The sequence below is a fragment of the Anas platyrhynchos genome, chromosome 2 (assembly GCF_047663525.1).
Source record: "Anas platyrhynchos isolate ZD024472 breed Pekin duck chromosome 2, IASCAAS_PekinDuck_T2T, whole genome shotgun sequence".
NCBI classification, from domain to species: Eukaryota; Metazoa; Chordata; class Aves; order Anseriformes; family Anatidae; genus Anas; species Anas platyrhynchos.
Window position 1 is genome coordinate 92,840,848 of NC_092588.1, and position 18,467 is coordinate 92,859,314.

General features: G+C 39.7%; 1 protein-coding gene across 3 annotated transcripts in view; it reads left to right on the forward strand.

The window, feature by feature from the left end:
• The window catches only part of STAC (SH3 and cysteine rich domain), a 291,976-nt gene that overhangs the window by 185,929 nt on the left and 87,580 nt on the right, over positions 1–18,467 (forward strand). Inside the window, exon 1 of one of the 3 annotated variants that reach the window (XM_072033144.1) lies at positions 10,686–10,885. The exons of the other annotated variants lie outside the window; for them this stretch is intronic. The gene's annotated coding sequence lies outside the window, so the exon portion shown is untranslated. Of the gene's footprint in view, positions 1–10,685; positions 10,886–18,467 lie in introns of those variants that run through there. 3 annotated transcript variants of the gene reach the window in all.

Below are 18,467 nucleotides of genomic sequence, written 5' to 3' on the forward strand. Positions count from 1 at the left end.
AAAAGACCAAAGCTTTTGATATACTTCATATGAATGTGTTTTCTGAAATACATATGATTTAGTTGAATGTGCAATCACTACTTGATTGAATGGCATATCTGATGGTAGTTTTTAGGTAAATGTTAAGAAATCTGGAAAGTATCCTATGAAATGAGCTTAAGAATAGGTGAAATGCTTTTGACAAAATTGGATGTGGTATTAGATTTACACAAAAAGTTTTCAGACATTGTTTACTAGCTGAAAAAATCAATTTCCTTGTGACCTAAACAGTCTACCAGTGGGAACTTGGTTCAGAAATAATTTTCCTTTGGGAAAATTGAGGGCTTTATCATAACATTCCTTCTCATCTGTCATGCTGCATTTTCAAAGTGAAACCATTTTCCCTTTTCAAATTCACATTTTAGATTATAATAAACAAAATTAAAATTTTGGGAAGATAGCCAATGTCAATGGAAAAGGATAACTTTAAATCCTAAAAAATGGTTTTACTTCTTTAGATCTAGTGAGAAGTTGGGGGAGGAAATAGTACAGTTCAGAATACCTTATCTAAATTAGGTTTTGTTTTTTGCAGGTTGGTTTATGATTTCAGTCACTAACCTCAAATAATCAATTATTTCTGCAGTTCCATCTTTCCAAATGCTATGCTGAAAAGCAGATTAAAAGTTTTGAGACTTTCCTTCATTATTCTTACAGCTGTGGACTCTTGCCTTCACACATAACTTGTAAAATAACAGAAGAAAATCTGATGGTCTTCCTTTTATGTCCGGGACTATAAGAATAAGTGAGAAACTTGAGACAACCTATTTTACTAGGCACGGAGAACTTGTCAAAATTGTCCCCAGTTCCCCATCATCGTCTGCCTAATTCCCCGTCCCCCACAAACCTGAAAGATGTTCAGAAAGGTATTCCAACAGTCTCATCCTGTTATAACTGATTCCTGAGTTTCCAACTTAGAATCCTGAGTTGGAAGGGACCCATAATGATCATCCAGTCCAACTCCTGGCACCACACAGGTCTACCCAAAAATTCAGACCATGTGACTAACTGCACACTCCAAATGCTTCTTAAACTCCCAACAGGCTTGGTGCAGTGACTGCTTCCCTGGGGCACCTGTTCTAGTGTGTGACAACCCTCTCAGTGAAGAACCTCTTCCTGATGTCTAGCCTAAACATCCCCTGGCTAAGCTTGACACCATTCCCATGGGTCCTATCTCTGGTAACCAAGGAGAATAGATCGGCGCCTTTCCCTCTACTCCCCCTCATGAGGAAGCTGTAGACTGTGATGAGGTCTCCCCTCAGCCTCCTCTTTTCCAGGCTGAATAGGCCAAGCGACCTCAGCCGCTCCTCAAACATCTTCCCCTCTAGGCCCTTCACCATTTTTGTCACCCTACTTTGGACACTCTCAAACAGTTTTATGTCCTTTTTGTACTATGGTGCCAGAACTGCACACAGTACTCAAGGTGAGGCCGCAACAGTGCAGAGTAGAGTGGGACAATCACTTCCCTTGACCTACTAGCAATTCTGTGCTTGATGCACCCCAGGATACAGTTGGCCCTCCTGGCTGCCAGGGCACACTGCTGGCTCATATTCAACTTGCTACAAACCATAATCCCCAGATCCCTCTCTTCTAGGCTGCTCTCCAGCGTCTCATTGCCCAGTCTGTAAGTGTTGCCAGGGTTGCGACGTCCCAGGTGCAGGACCCGGCACTTGCCTTTGTTAAACTTCATGCAATTGGTGATCGCCCAGCTCTCCAATCTGTCCAGATCTCTCTACAGGGACTTTCCACCCTCATCAGGGTCCACAACTCCTCCAAGTTTAGTGTCATTGGCAAATTTGCTCAAAACACCTTCTAGTCCTACATACAAATTATTTGTACAAAAAACATTGAAGAGGACTGGCCCTAAAATGGAGCCTTGGGGGACCCAACTGGTGACTGTCTGCCAGCCTGATGTGGCCCCATTTACCACAACCCTGCCCGTCAGCCAATTGCTCACCCATCGTATGATGTTTTTGTTTAGCTGTATCCTGGACATTTTGTCCAGTAGGATCCTATGGGAAACTGTGTCAAAAGCTTTTTACTGAAGTCCAAAAAGATCAGATCAGATGGTTTCCTTTGTTCAACTAGATGGGTGATCTTATCATAAAAGGAAATCAAATTTTTTAAACAGGACCTACCCCTTGTGAACCCATATTGGCTGGGACCAATGACTGCATTGTCCCCCAGGTGCGCTTCAATAACTTCAAGGATAATCTTCTCCATAATTTTACTAGGCAGTGACTGACAGGCCTGTAATTGCCAGGGCCTTATTTCTTACCCTTCTTGAAAATTGGCACAACATTTGCCAGCTTCCAGTCTACTGCAACTTCTCCAGATTCCCAAGACCACTGAAAAATAATGGAGAGAGGTCCCGCGATGACATCAGACAGCTCTCTAAGCAGCCTGGGATGAATCCCATCCAGACCCATGGCCTTGTATGGATCCAGGTGGAGCAGCAAATCCCACACATGTTCAGGGTGGTTTGGGAGTTTATCATTCCCACCGTCATGGTCCTCCAGCTCAGAGCACCCTGGGTCCTGAAGCCCATCATCAGCATTGAAGATGGAGGCAAAGAAGACATTAAACATCTCTGCTTTGCTTATGTCCTTCGCTGTGAGGAGACCTTTCCCATCAAGTAGCGTACCTATGTTTTCTTTGGTCCTCCTTTTTCTGTTCACACATCTAAAAAAAAACTTTTTATTGTCTCCCACAGACCTGGTCATCTTCAACTCTAGTTGGGCTTTGGCCACACAAATTTTCTCCCTACAAATGAGAACAGTGTCCCTGTATTCCTTTTGTGTTGCCTGACCCTGCTTCCAGCAGCCGTACATTTTCTTTTTCAGCTTAAGCTCCAGAAGAAGATCCCTGGTCAGCCAGGCCTGCCTTCTGCCCTGCCTGCTTAATTATTTGGAATTCCCTCATCCTGTGCTTTTAGGAGGCACTGTTTAAAGACTGACCAGCACTGATGGACTCCAATGCCTTCAAAAGCAGTTTCCCAGGGCACCTTGCTGACTAGTTCCCTGAGCAGCCTGAAGTCTGCTTTCCCCATATCCAGGGCTGAAGTTTTGGTGGCAGTTTTCCTTCTGTCACCAAAAATGTTGAACTCAATCACTTCATGGTCACTATGACCAAGACGGCTGCCAATTGCCATGTCCCCCACAAGACCGTCTCTGTTCTCCAGAAACAGATCTAGGAGGGCACGTTTCCTATTTGGCTCCCTTAGCACTTGCACCAAGAAGTTATCATCTAGGTGCTTTACGAACCTCCTGGACTTGCTCATGTCAGTCATGTGGTAATCCCAGTTGACATCTCACAAGTTGATCAACTTTTTTCATTTAAGCAAAAAATCTCCGCCCGCTCCTCCCTCCTCTCCCCCCCCCCCCCCCCCCCAATCCGCGGAAAAAGAAAACAGTAGTGAAGAATACAAATTGTTGTTAGCATTTGTTTGTTTGGCCAGAAGTTCAAATTATTTTTCCATGTGTTTCTTCTCATTCCTTATAAAAAGAAATGCCGTTTTAGAAAAGTGTTTAAATTATTTTGATTCTGAAGTGACAGAACATTTTCTATAATATCAAGTATGTTTGTTTAATCTTCTTTTTACATTTTTGTTATAGCAAATGCACTGTTTTGTATACCTTAATAAAAAGGGAGTAAAAAATCAATCAAAAAGTCATCATACAATTTCCATGTCAATCTAGTTAGAAATTAGCTGTCAGAAAAGTAAATAAAAAATAAAAATGCAGACATGCATTCATGCTAGCCCAAAATATTACAAAAACATCACAAAGCTTATCTGAGACCTTACTGTTTATCCTTCTGTCTGTAAATCTGGAGAAGTGAAAAGCATTTTGACATTTCATGGTTGTGGTTGTGTCTACATAGCCCTGTAAAGACATCCCCAGCAGCAAGTTCAAGGCCTAAAGCTTCAGCTGTCTGTCTGCTATTGAACTTCAGGGAACTGTCATGCAAGCACACCTGATGTGCTGGGATTCCACAGAGGATATTTTAAGGGCACCTTGCCCCTGTTTTGCTGTCAGTAGGAGCCAACGTGAACAGCGTGGCAGACAGTTGCTCAGACAGGCTGCTACTCCTCCCTCAAAGGGCTGTGCACCCATGGAGCCCCGTGCTGACCATGCTCCTTGACAAACTTCATGCTAGGTATACACACTGTTCTTTCCCTTTCTGGGCAACCCACAGGGCTGTGGTAGCATCAGGCTTTCTGCTACAGCCATGCCTTTTGCAGGCACCTCTACTACTGACTTCACCAAGGGAGAAACACATCCCATCCGCACACATCACCTGAGCTTGCTTGCATCTACTATCCATGAGTAAAGATCTACCTTAATGAGCTAACTACTTGCAATAGCAACTGGCAGCCCCCTGAAGGCCCTTTTTCTCTACAAATGTTGTCTTCGCAACTTTTCCAGAGTTGCTCAGAGATCAAAATCGCAGTATGTGATCCCAAGGTGGCAATGGCTATCACTGCATGCCTTTCTGCAAATGTGTTCACATGCTTTAGGTCATCTTAGGCCTATGCAGCTTCTTTCCATGACCATGACTGCTGCCATTTCAGCCTTGCCTCCCTTCTCATCCTCATCAACAAGCCCCAATCCAGACAGTTTTACTAGTTTCAAATAGGTACCAGTTCTGTTTTTGTTGTTGTTGTTGTTGTTGTTGTTATTGTTGTTTTTTCTGTGTAAAAGTTTAGCTATTTTGATCTTCCCTGACACATACCCTTCCATCTGTGTCTAAACTTTTGCTGGCAAACTTAGAGCTCTGTCACTTTCCTCATAAACACTGTTTCAGGAAAATTTACTTCCACCTAATAGGGGTTGAAATCAAGTGAAGGGATTCAGTCCTAACTACAGAAGACAGCATAACGGACCATAAAGAAGTGGGAAATTACATTTGTTAAAGGCTATATTTCTACCCAGCTTTTTCCCCCCTTTTAATATAGTTCAATGACAAATTAATCAGTTTTTAAAATGCTTATATCTCCTGCCTATTTTAGTCAGTGGTTCACACCATTTCTCTTTGAGAATCAGATCTGAGCAAAAGCTAGGTGGTCCTCACATTTTGGGCCTTAATGTCAAAACTGACTTATTGCACAGTAAGCATTTATGCACCAGGCTAAGAGAATGGATTTTCAAAATTGTTCCAGGGTCTGGATTGCGGAGGCGCTTCTTAAAATTTCAACACAAATGCTACAGCATGAAGAAGTTGGAAGTTATCTGGTTTTGAAAACAAACACACAAAAATAAAACATCTTATTTGTCCTGCCAAGGGATGAGTTCATTTGAAAAATCCTGCTATATTTGTAGACACCTGGAGATGTCAAATGTATGAATATTCTTGGACTGATGGCCCAGTTGCAGACCCAGTTCTTCCTGTCACTGATAGAGAATTGTAGGTTTCTTGTGTATTCTGGTAGCAGAGAAAGTTTATATGCTTTTGTTGCTAAGTTTTCTATTTTTCATTTTTCAGAATTTAAATCAAACCTTTTTTCTTTCTTTTTTTTTTCAAAAAAAAAATAATGTTCAGGTCAATGCATTTTTGCTTTTAGTTTAATTGGAAGGTTGTCCGGTTGGCAGGTTTTGTTTGTTTGATGAGGTTTTCAATTCCCTAAGGTTAGAGTGGTTTGTGATAACGTCTTTCTTTTATAACCACTGAAAGGCACAATCAATGTTTATGTTATTTTTCAGTATTCTAGTATAAGTTTACCACTTTCTTAATAGAGTCAGTGCCTATTGATAATGAAGGGCAATCAATACTTATAGCAGTCACCATCTTCCTCCTTTTTTGTTTTGTCATCAAAGTTTTCTTCTCTGTCCAGATACTCTGCTTGAATTGAACAGTTGCTGGTGCTTAGTAAACATGAAAAACAGTGAGGTTGACATACAAGGTAGGATGGATCTCTAACTTGTCACTGGCCTTGACATAGCCGTTCCCTTGGTACAGAAACAGAGCTGCGCTTGGCATCAGAGGCCAGTGGGGTGCTGGCTGCAGGAGGAGGAACAAACTGTGCAAGTGCTCATGTTGGCTGGAAATGATGACTCACTTCTATCCAAACATGATGCACTAGTGTCCAGTATTATTGTGGAGGATTTCTTGAGAGTACTCTTGACTGCTATCCTTGATAGACTCAACTCAGCCACTGCTCATACATCATTGCATGAGAATGATGCCAACCCTAAAATAGAAATAAACACAGTGGCACTTCAATTCAAATTACAAAAGGGAAAGGTTTCAATTTTGTATTGAGGAAATGCACTGTTCCTCCATCAAGCCACTAAAACGTCCTGCATGCAGCTGTGGGATGGAATGAGGACTTAGGGAAGAGGAAACAGAAGGAAAGTATGAAAAATTGAATCAGAAGATGATAAGACTAGAACCAAGTGCCATTTTAGTCTCTCTGATAATTTAAAGAGAAAAATTTGAATTTACTTATTTATTTATTTTTTCTTTCTCCTTAACAAGAATAATCAGTTCTCTCACATGCCCTGTTAGGGACTTTGTTCTGTTTCTTTGTAGATCTTGAACATTCACAATCCTTGTCTTCAGTTCTCAGGGCTGGTATTAGCAGGCATTATTTGAGCAAACTTTCTGTAGAGGAATTCTCACAGAAACACTCTAAGATGTCTGCTACTCAGGAAAGAATTATCAAGTACTGAGAACAGCACAGCAGGTGATCATTTCAAAATGGAGTCAAAGCTGTAGTAAAGCATTTCCGTCAAGCTAAAATAAGCCAGGTAGACTAGAACTAAAGCAATCACGTGGTGCAGGCACATGCTGAGTAGATGTAGCATTGCTATTTTATCATAAAATCTTCAATACTTCATTGTATAAAAAGGCATCACTTGCTCAGCGCTATCATTCTCTAGTCTTTCCGGGTAGGTTAGCCCAGGGCTCCTCAGGTGTCATCCAGATACACATATGTATAAAGGCACTCAGAGTAAACTCAATGCATGCTGGATATATCAGACATGCTGTTCATCTGGGGGTTGATTCTGCAGTGAATGTATCTGGATTGCTAGCTGAAACTGTACTTCAGTCTATTACATGAACATACAGCTTATATGCGGTTATCCAGGGTCAACTCTGTTCCATGCAGAACATCCAGGCTCCGTGCCACGTGCCTGATGCCTCTAGAAGGGCTATCCAGATCTCTGGATGCTGGGTAGGCCACTCAGACTTACTGCTCCAAGGGGTACTCTGTATATTTTGAAATTACAGGGGAATAGCTAAATGCTTTATCTGTTCCTGAACAAAATGTCTGAGGACAAAATGCCAGGAAAATTCAGACACATGGTAACTTTATCCTGGGAAAAACAGTTTCTTCATTTAACATACAGGAAAATACAGAATGTGGGTGTCTTTCTGATTTCAAAAGGATATATTTTTTAAAAATTCTGCTGTCTTCTTTCTCTCCCCCGTTTGTTTTTAACCAAAACTATTGCTACAGGAATTTTGGCCAGGGTGCTCAGCAGGCCAGTGTGGGTGAAAAACGCTGAGCTTGATCTTAAACTAATAAAAACAGCTTAAACTAATAGCAGCAGGGATCCTGGCATGCCTGAGTGGCTCCGCTCAGGAGCCTGTGACACACTGAGCTGGATAGTGGTTTTTAGGCTAGAGCTCTGGTGTCTAGCTCCTAGAAGGCAGTGATAGTGTAATCTTTTTCTTTCTGTTAGAAGTGTTCTTCTTGTCCTGTGTCTTGGACCTACCGTGTGGGCAGTGGAAAAGGAAGAAAGTCCTGTCACCTCTCTAGATCTCCTTAAGCATCTTGCTTCCCCACCGTGAGAATAAAAGTGAAGGAATTGTTCCTGAATGGCATACAATACAGGGATTGTTGGCTGACCCCCTGCACTGGCTGCTTTCAGGGAAGTCTGCAACTCAGCGATCTTGGAAGGGTAGCCTGAGGTTAGTTTTCTCATTTTAGTTGGCGGTATAGACACAAAACAGCACTTGAACATGCATCTTTCTGGATCATCTTTAAAAACATCATCTGCAGTCAGCCCTGGAGACTTGCACCGTTTTACTGCAATATATACATACCATTCTGCCTGGCAGATGAAAACAGTAGTGTTTTAATTGTGCAGCAAATAAAGAAGAAGTATGGCTTGTATATGCATAAATACTTATTTTACTATCAATAACACTCACCGTACGTAAGGAGAATGATAGCATTTAAGAGCAATTGAGCTTGTTCTGGTCATACTCTAAACAGATGAGAGCAGTAGTTGTTTCTACAATCCCCATTCTTTAATGTTAAAATAGTACTTGAAATTACTCAAAGTTCAGTGTAAATGTTATGTGCTGGCTGCTCTGTGTTGATATCACCACGTTGTATTTTTCAGTAGCAAAGTAAATAATTAGCACACACGAAGAGGCTATTTTGATAACAAATGGCATACAGTGCCACTTAATCCAATATAAACCTATTGTTTCTGTCTGTCAAGGCAGCACATATAATCCATAGGGCCATGGCCTCATAAATTCTAATAATCTGCCCAAGGTAGGTCTGATTACTAAGTCTCTTGAACTGGACTAGTGCAGAAAGATGATTCAATACTTGTGCATCTTCCTTAAAGCCACTACTGATCCAGTGACCCGGAGTAGCTGTAGGAAATATTCTGCCTCTGGACATGCTGTCAGACTCAAGTTCTCCTTACAGCCAGACTGAAAATGATGAAATATAAACTGTCTGTGGAAATTGGAGCAGACCTACTCATAGCATGTGGGAAAGGGCAATTTAATTCAGCTTAGGATGCAGTACAGTAGCCTTGGAAAAAGTTTTCTAGCAAACCCTGTAGTACAAGGGGATTTAGACAAACAGTTGGTTTCCTCACCTGCAGCCTCTTTGAGGCAAAAAATAGGACTTTTCATACAGGTATTGTTGTTAAGAGGAAAAGCCAGAGACTAGAGCCCACTTACCTGGCAGGGTACCTGACAAGCTCACTCTGAATGCAAGGAAGGTGACCTGATTATCAAAAGTAGGGTGGCAGACCCTTTCACAGTGATCTTGACATCACCATGAGAGGTATGTCCGCCCCTGAACTTCTCACTACTTGGTAATGAAAAGAACAAAAGTACCAACAAATTTTGAAGGCATCCAGAACCCAAAGAAACACATTTTGAGTTGGTGTTTGCCCAAATGTGAGACATGTTGGTTGAGGTGTAATGGGATAGCACTGGGGTTCAAAAGAAATGTGTAAAATAAGGTTCCTCCTTTCCTAATGACTGATGCAGATGAGTTTAGTTTTTCTTGAAGCAGACACTGCTTTCCATAATCCATGATGCTCTTTTAGGCTGCGGATTCTTAGGGCTGTTCCTTTCTCTTTCTACAACTTATGCAGTCATCAGATGAAAAGCATAGCTGCCGTGAGCTTGAAAGTGAAGCTTCCCTTACCTTGAAAGTACTATTTCTCACTCCCCATAGCCTTGCTTTGAATCACTGTGACAAGCAAAAAACTGCTAACCTTAACTTTCCTCTTTCTAATCAGGCAACAACATTAAAACTCTTAATGAATGCCACCCCTTCCGGGTGGTTGCAGATAAATATGTTTTCACAGAGTAATTGCTTCCTGGACCTCATTTTAATTGGAGTCAAAGGGGGGCTGTGGAATTCCGCTGCCTTCATCTCCCACCGGCTTGTTGTGCTGTACTGGGTCTGGCTGGGATGTTAACTTTCCCTGCAGCAGCCCATACAGTGCTGTGCTCTGCACTTGTAGCTAGAACAGCAGTGGTATCACACCAGTGCTGTGTCTGCTGGTGAGCAGTGCTGGCACAGCATCAGGATTCTCTCTAACCCTCCTAGGGAGTGGGCAAAAAAGTGAGAAAGGAACATCACCAGGATTCACTGGAGATGGATCCTTTTTCTAGAAGAGGAAAGAAACCACTTGCCAAAAGAAAACATTTTTGTCAAAGAAACTCCAACAAACCAGCAGGTTGGATGGGGTCATACACAAAAGATAGTCAGGGTTTTTTGTCACTTGAGAGAGAATGTAAGTTTCTGAGACATGTGCTTTAGCTATACATTTAAAATGAAATTAAGAGTAGCGAAATGGTAACAGTATTGTTATTATCAGTCTTCAGAGTTAATATATTCTAAGGTGAACAAAGTAATTCATACCCATCCAAGCTATTGTTTCAGACAGTGACTGCAGACATTTCTACTCTTCATAGTATTCCAATTAATGTTTCCTAAATTATAGTCACAATCATAAGGACTAGAAACTATGACTACTCAAAAAACTGTACAGATACAGCAGTATGGAAAGAAATTGTCTCTTATTTCAACATTTTAAAATAAGTTTTGTTCAGTTCTTTCTGTATTAAAGCAGAAATAACTTTATAAAGCTGCAGCAATATGATTGCCTTTTTTTAAAAACATTTCATAGCTTTGACTTTTTTTGATTAATTCTGCTAGAATGTACATCCATCCTTCGGTCTTCTTTATATCTTTTCTTGGAGAACCTAGCTATTGGAGCAGTTTCGTGACAGGCTTAAAATTCCCCAGTACCATATACACAGTTACACAAGTCTCTGCACCTGGGTGTCATTCGGTGGTAATCACCGTGCTAATGTGTTGCTTCTTTCAGAGCTCTCTGATAAAGGGCTAATTATCCTTGCCAGCTCCATACACAGTTGTGTGTTTCTAGAGAGGACAGTTGCTCCTCATCATGACTGCCTAATTAGGCTGATTGGTTCACAGCACCAAGCCAACCTGATTGAGAAACATGTTTGGCTCAGTGTCCTGATTTCTAACTGTTTTTGCCTTGCATTAAATGAACCTTTACTGACGTCCCTCACAAGCTGCTTTTCTGGACAGAATTGAGGCTGAATGCCTAAGGTAATGCCAAAGAAGTAAAGCCCGTCCTGTTGACATGCTGTGGGTAAGCTGTATCACACATATACAGAGGTCATAGTTTTAGGTTGGGGCTGTTTTGAGGGAAAAAGTGGGTGGAGAATTTGCAGGTTAAGGACTTGGAGAGACTCACAAAACATCAATCAGTACATGGAGATTAGGGCGTGCTGTTTAAACTGGCTTGTCATTGGTAGATGGTAGCAGGGCCATCTCAAATTGCTTTAAATCTGTATAGAAGGTATGCCTGTGTGGACTGTGTTTGTTTCAGAGACTGAGAGAGGCCACATCAGATGCAGTTTTGGACCCCAGTTCTTGCAGACATTTCATAATTTAGTGCTTCCATTCAATTCTATTCTAGTGACTGAGACGCTTGCCTAAGACCACTGACCCTAGAAAATGCAGCTTCCAGTGTTGCATAAGATATAAATTTTGTAGTATCATCAATGTGAAAACATGTGAAGAGGCTACACTTGGTGAGTTGCACTGGAGCAGAGAGAAGGATGCGATAGGGATGTGACTGAGATTAACTGTCTGATTAATAGGCTGCAAAATCAAGAGGGAAACAGAGGGGAGAAGGCTGCACTGTGAGAAGCACAATTCAGATGTATGTTTGTCTTTTTCAATTCCAAACTTGGAGATGTTTAGACTGGTGAGATTTATTCACTCTGTAGTTGTGGTCCAGGAGCTAATTTTGTTTGCTGTAATTCTTGTGATCAAAACAATTAGTACAGCACACCATGCCTTTGCAGTGTTCATATGTATATATTTTAATGTTTAATATTCTCCTAAATGTGGGAGTACCCTACTAACAAAGAAAATGTAGGTCTTACAATGCAGCCTTTAAATTATTTGCTGACTTTGACAAGCAGTTACACAGCATTCATGTGACAATGTTAAATTTAGTATGGGTAAATGTTCTTTTTGTTGACCCTTATAAGGGAAATGGTTCTAAATGTCTGGAAACCTAGATCTATCAGGTGCTCTACTGTGTTCAAGTTTTGTGGTTTGTTTTTTTGTTTGTTTGTTTTTGTTTGTTTGTTTTTGTTTTGTTTTGTTTTAAAGCTAAGGCACTCCTAATACCAAGTGCATCAAAGTTTGCTGAAATCACTTTCCTTTGAAATAGATGAACCACCTGACAGATTGACATCAAAATCAGACACATTTTGCAGTTTCATTTGATTTCATGTGGAAATGTTTCATAATAGGATATTCTGCTGTGAAAGTTTCAGGTGCTGTCATCAGCTTTGAAAACACTGCGGTGAATTCCACCATTCACGTATCAGCAAAACTAAACCCAAACCCCACATTCCAGCCAAGATGTGAATTCTTAAGGATGAGTAAGGGTAAAAGAGCAAGATAGTAAGGGATTTAAATATATATATGTATCAAATTGTACAAATTTGGGACACAAGAAGCTCATGCAGCTGCAGCACTCTGCTCCATTTGATACATTTTCCATTTCAAATATGCATCGGTATGTAGAGCTCACATCCAGTAAGAATTTTACATTCAGAAAGAAAAGCTCATTTGAACACAGTATACCCAGTGAATTCCCTCCTTTTGTAGAAAGACCATTGCTCATGAGTATTTGCCTAGAAAAAGGCTTATGTGAAGTACGACAGATAAGCAAGCAAAGCATTTCTACAAGCACACTTCATGTTGTTCTTACAACATGAGCTCACATAGTTTGACCAAGAGTGAGCTCACATATGTTTGACCAAGGTCAAGGTTCTCTATGTTTGACCAAACTATGTGAGCTCACATAGTTTGACCAAGGTCTAATGACTCACAGATTTGAAAGGCTTTAGCCACGCCATAAATGATAAACACTGTACAGCTTTGTCTGAAGAGACAGGAGAAATTATGTACAACTATTCCAATGAAAGGCTAAGGTATACTCTGGGTGGGAAAGCGTAGTTTACATTGGTCTAAGAGTGGGGGAATTAGGAGACGTTTGATGATTCAATAACTAGATATATAGGTATTAGTCTTTAGAGCATATTGCTGAATATCTTCATGCCAACATGACTGAAGCTTTACAACAGAAAAGGTGGGCTTAGAAAAGGCTCAATAAACATTGATATGATACTTAATATACTTTTCATTGTCAATTTAGAAATTTAGGAGTGAACAAAAAAACATTTCTTTTCAGTTTAAACAACAGACCTTCATGCTAGCATCAAGACACAGTGACCAGTGAGTCTACGGTGGATAGGCATTCATTTCTGATAAATAGTGGGCAGTTCTTTCTCTCAGCTCAGTAGAAAAATACATCCAAGGAGGCAGCAAATCAATGACCAAACCCTACCTTTCTCCCCAACATGTTGTGAAACCTGCCTGCATCCCACTTCCAAATCTACATGGTGTGAATACAGGCGCACAGATTTTGTGTAGACTAATTACTCTATAATTCCACATTTTCCTTCCCCACCTGGGGAAGAATGGAAGATCCTCTGGCTGCAGCTTGAATGGGCATGTTCAGATACTTTCAGACCTGTCCCCCAGAAGCCTTACTGTTGGTGGCTCCCTACTGGGTCTGCAGTAAATATCAAGACACCAGAAGTGCTCTTACTGAGCAACAACTCACCTCCTTCATGTTGGGAAAACCTATCTGGTTGGTTACAACTCTGCCTCATCTGATAGGCATTGTGTTTCTGCATCTGGCAATAAATCCTACTAGAGATTAGAGTATAGAGGTATTCTCAGAATAAAACAATAATATATTAAATTTGTTGGAGAGCCCTGACAATCTGTTTGTTAGATCAGTCCTCCAAGATCAAAGTTAGCCCTATAAGGAATATATAAATCATTTACTTGTCCGGGAGTGATAATAGAATATGAGTTGATAATGAAGGTGACTAGTTAAAACAGAAAATCTTTGTTTCTTGAACTAACGTGTAACATTTGAAAGGAATTAAGAAGAGACCTTGAGGCAGAAATGAGGACATGGCTTTTAAACTGTGATGAAATTCATTGGAATAGTTACACATCTTTATGAGACAGATTAAAAGAAAATCTACAGAAAATAGGAAAGGACAATTCCTAAAACCAGGAATTGTCCTTTTTGAGTAGGGATGTCTGACACCTAAGACGAATTGGTTCGGTTTTGTCATTTAAAATAGTAACAGATATTTTGTCAAGTTACTCCCACATGGGTAGACATTTACAAAATGAGAGCAACGATTCCATTAACCTGTGTCTCTTCTGTGGTCCCAGGTGATATAGTTTAATATAGTTTCTGTAATGCCAAGATAATACTTATTCTTCCTTTTGGTGTATTCTTCTGTAAATTTGCCTTCAGCTCATATTATACCCTCTGGCAGTAGTGAAGTTGAAGGTCGAGAATGGGGGTTTTAGGCTTGATCTAAAAACAACGTTTAAGAGCTATCAAAATGTAACTTCTAAATGTGTCTTCAGATGCAACTTGAGTTTCCAGCTTATCTTGTTTTCTGGTCTTATTATTCCTATAAATAGTAAAAAGTCCTGTTTTTAAAGGAAAACAGTATGAAGAGCATAGTCCCATAGTGTCTTGACTCATAGCTATTTCAGTGGACATAGGTGGAATCCTCTTTCCATACATGGAATGGAAAGAGGTCTAGATATTGGCTATCAGATAGCTCCTCCACCTTTTTTTTTTTTTTTTTTTTTGAGCAGGGTTGTTATGTGAAATAGTCTATAAAACGTATATGTATTCAGAGAAAACTTACATTTTCAGGAAGGAATTTCACTCCAACATTAATTTCTGTTTTATATAATGATCACAACTGATGAGATTAAATACTTAACAAAATAGCTATTGGTGTACTTCATGGCTCTAGGAATTTATGACCAGTCTTCTCAAAGGTGAAATTACTGGTGTAAAACTATTTTCCAAAGTAAGTTTTTGTTTTCAGGGATCTTTCTGTCTCAGTGACAGAAAAAGAGAAATAATCAGGGCAATTCAGTATAATCAAGTGGTACAAGAAGTGCTGGAAGGCAGTAAATATTTGAAAGTTATATGTACAGAACTTTTTTTTTCTTTTTTTCATGCTATTTGAAGGGAAAAAAAATAAAAAGGATAAAGCACAGTCAAAATTGATGCTGATCTCTGAGGCTAAGACTGTCATGAGTGAAAACTTTAGGGATGTTTGTCTGTATTCCATTTTTTCATTTCTCTGCTCTTTTAGGAATTTTAATTTTTTCTTGGATAATTAGCTCTCTGATACTAGATGCATATAATTAACAGGGAAAGTGGTTTGCCTGCTGACTATAATAGCACTGTCTGATCTGTTTGCCAGATAACTGTGTTGACCTGTTTTTTCAGAATCATTTTATTCCCACAGATATCTCACCAGACATCCTTATCTGGAACCATCTGTATTTGGTTGCAGGGATGAAATCCTGGGACCATTTACTGATTTCAGTGGTCCCAGCATTTTGCATGCATCTTCAAAATTCCCCTTTAAGATAATTCTCTTTAAAAACATTTAGTTTTTTGGAAGTTGAATGTGAATGTCTTCCCCTTGTCAGTAGTATAATATGACTGAAACTTCACATGCAAAGCTATGTTGCTCAGGGATGGTGTTTTATAGAATCGGCACAGAAGCTATTACTGTAATTCTCAAAGTGCCTCCCTAGATGGGAGGGAGATATGTTCTCTTATACTACGAGAATTCTCTCTAAAAAGTTAACTTTATCCGTCTTTGGTTAACCAGATGCCCTGGTGTCATTCATGTCTTTTGGAAAACTGTCCCCATGTCTTTTTTGATAGCCTATTTACCAGCTGCTAAGCAAACAACATCTGACAATAAAGGACTTGGAAAAAAATGTTTTTTTTTTTTAGCTGCATTATTATCATGTATTTGACTCTACTGTCAACTTCCTTCTTACATCTAGATTAGATAAAATTCAGGTTCAGTGGAATAAAGCTTTCAATCATGACTTTTTTAAAAAAAAAATACGGACGTAAGGTGAGTGAATCCAGCACCAGATTATTTTTATTTTTTTCCTGAGCATATGGTCCAGGCGTAATTTCTAGGTGCCTAGTAGTAAGAGAAATGGTAACAAGTAAAATATATCTAAACCTTTCTGTACAAGCATAGTGGTAGGGATTTCAGCTAACTGCTCAGTTATGGTTCAACTGTTTTGTCTGGGTCAAAGGAAGGCAGTTTTCACATCTCTGGAAGAAGATAAAGCCCCATGATGCATTTTTGAAAATCCCACCCATGGAGATTTGAGGACAGAGTATTTCAGTTGATGGAGAAACTGCTTTTAAGATGTACTGCAAGTATCCTTATAAATCCACTAGCTGCAACAGGATTAAAAATACACCTCTGTAAAGTCAAAAGCTTTACCAACAATCTGCAGTTAAAACATGTCATTCCCATTTCCGCACCTTCTTTTCTTCTCTGTGTGGAAGACAAAAATAGATTTGCTACACAAAGCTTTTATTAGGTGGTCACACAAATACACAGCAACTATTTTTTTTCCAAATTGGATCATTCTCTGTACTGTTTCTTTTGATGTATGGAGTCCTTGCTGCAGTGATCTTTTCCCCATCTTTCCTGAGCACTTCTGCCTAGCATTGTCTATCACTCAATGTTTCTGCAATATGTGAAGCTATTATTATATTATAGCTAAGTATGCAGCATAAGAACATATATACATTTATATATATATATAAATATCTAGTGTTTAGCTTCTACTTTCTTATTTGATGTCTTTTTTTTTTTAATATTTCAGTTATATGAAAATATTTCAAATATTTCAATCATGAAAATGATTGTGGGTTTATTTTTCATTGCTAAAATGCTTGAATACCTCCTCCTCTAGTTTCTGATGGTCAGTGCGTAAAAGCAGGATTTCATTTATCACAGCAAGCTGGGAGTGTGGGGGAGAAGGGAAAGCAAAATTTTGATGATAAGGTCTTTGAACACAGACAAATGTTTCACAAGTTAGATTTACAGTGCTCCTGGGATTGAGCAGACATGCATCCACTATGTTAAATGATTTTTTTTTTTTTACTGTAATACCCAAGACAAGCCAGAAAGCAAAGGAAGATCCTAGGTACTGTAAAAACTCAAAATAGCAGGTCTGAAAAATAGAACCTGAAAAGCTCTATTCTTCACCTAAGAGTTTAGGTATAAACTTTGTGTGTTCATATGAGTTCATGTTTGAAGCTGGTCACATTCACTTGGAAAGAGAATATCTTCTGTTGTATTGCAGCTTGATTGATAATACTTTCCTTTTCGTATTATCTTATGAATCAAAATCCTTTTTTGACTGATGTTATATCTTCCTAGTGTTTGTGCCTCTTGAATGTTCTGATCATTTGGATTACCACATCCACTGGATTTCCTTCTCTCTGAGATCTCAGAAGAATGCCACAGTTTGAAACAATCCCTTGCATTATGTGATGATGGCTACTTCTTGTACTATAAATACCTTATTCCTTTAATTGTTAGTCCCCTAAAAGTTAAACCACTTGTGCCTTGCTGTTAGTTCTGCTTTTGGCTAAATTAAAGCATCCTAAATATTAGTCTTTCCTAGGAAAGTGGAATAACTTGCTTTTCCTCTAGGTTTCAGCTATCCTCATGCTCTTTGCTCATTAGTCTTTTCTTTCCTCATGTTCCAGTAAAAAAAAAAAAAAAAAAAAAAATGTATATGGACTAAAAAAAGGAAACAGAACTTTAAAACGATACATAAATATTTGACCTAAATCATCACTTCTGTAATTTAATTGGCTGAATAATCTTGATAAAATCAATTTGACCAATCATATGAATAAATCTACAACATAATTCAGTATCCTGCGTTCAGCTCTGGGGACTCCAGGACAAGAAGGATGTGGAATTATTAGAATGAGTCCAAAGGAGGGCAACAGAGATGATCAAGGGGCTGAAGCACCTGTTCTATAAAGACAGGCTGAGGGAGTTGGGTTTGTTCAGCCTGGAGAAAAGAAGGCTTCAAGAAGACCTTATAGTGGCATTCCAGTACCTAAAGGGGGCCTGCAGGAAAGCTGGGGAGGGACTCTTTGTCAGGGAATGTAGCGATAGGACAAGGGGTAATGGCTTTAAACTAAAAGAGAGGAGGCTGAGTTTAGATATAAGGAATAAATTATTTACTGAGAGGGCAATGAGGCACTGGTACAGGTTGCCCAGAGAAGCTGTGGATGCCCCAGCCCCAGAGGTGCTCAAGGCCAGGCTGGATGGGGCTTTGGGCAACCTGGTCTGGTGGGAGGTGTCCCTGCCCATGGCAGGGTGTTGGAACTGGGTGATCTTTAAGGTCCCTTCCAACCAAAATCGTTCTGTGATCCTGCTTACTCAGTCTAAAACCACAGAGTTCAGTTATTGTTCATTTGAAATTGAGGTAACGCATTCTGTGGAAAGCTCTTCACCGGGTCTAATGTGCAATCCTTTTCTGCCTGAACAGCCACTCTGGGACATCAGAATTACATGTATGGCATGGTGTTACTGCAGGCGATATGACTAACAAAATAAAACCTTAATCGTTTTTTGTATTTGTTTGGTTTGTTGTTGTTGTTGTTTGCTTTTGCCTTTCTTTTATCCAAGAAAGAATAGAAATAATT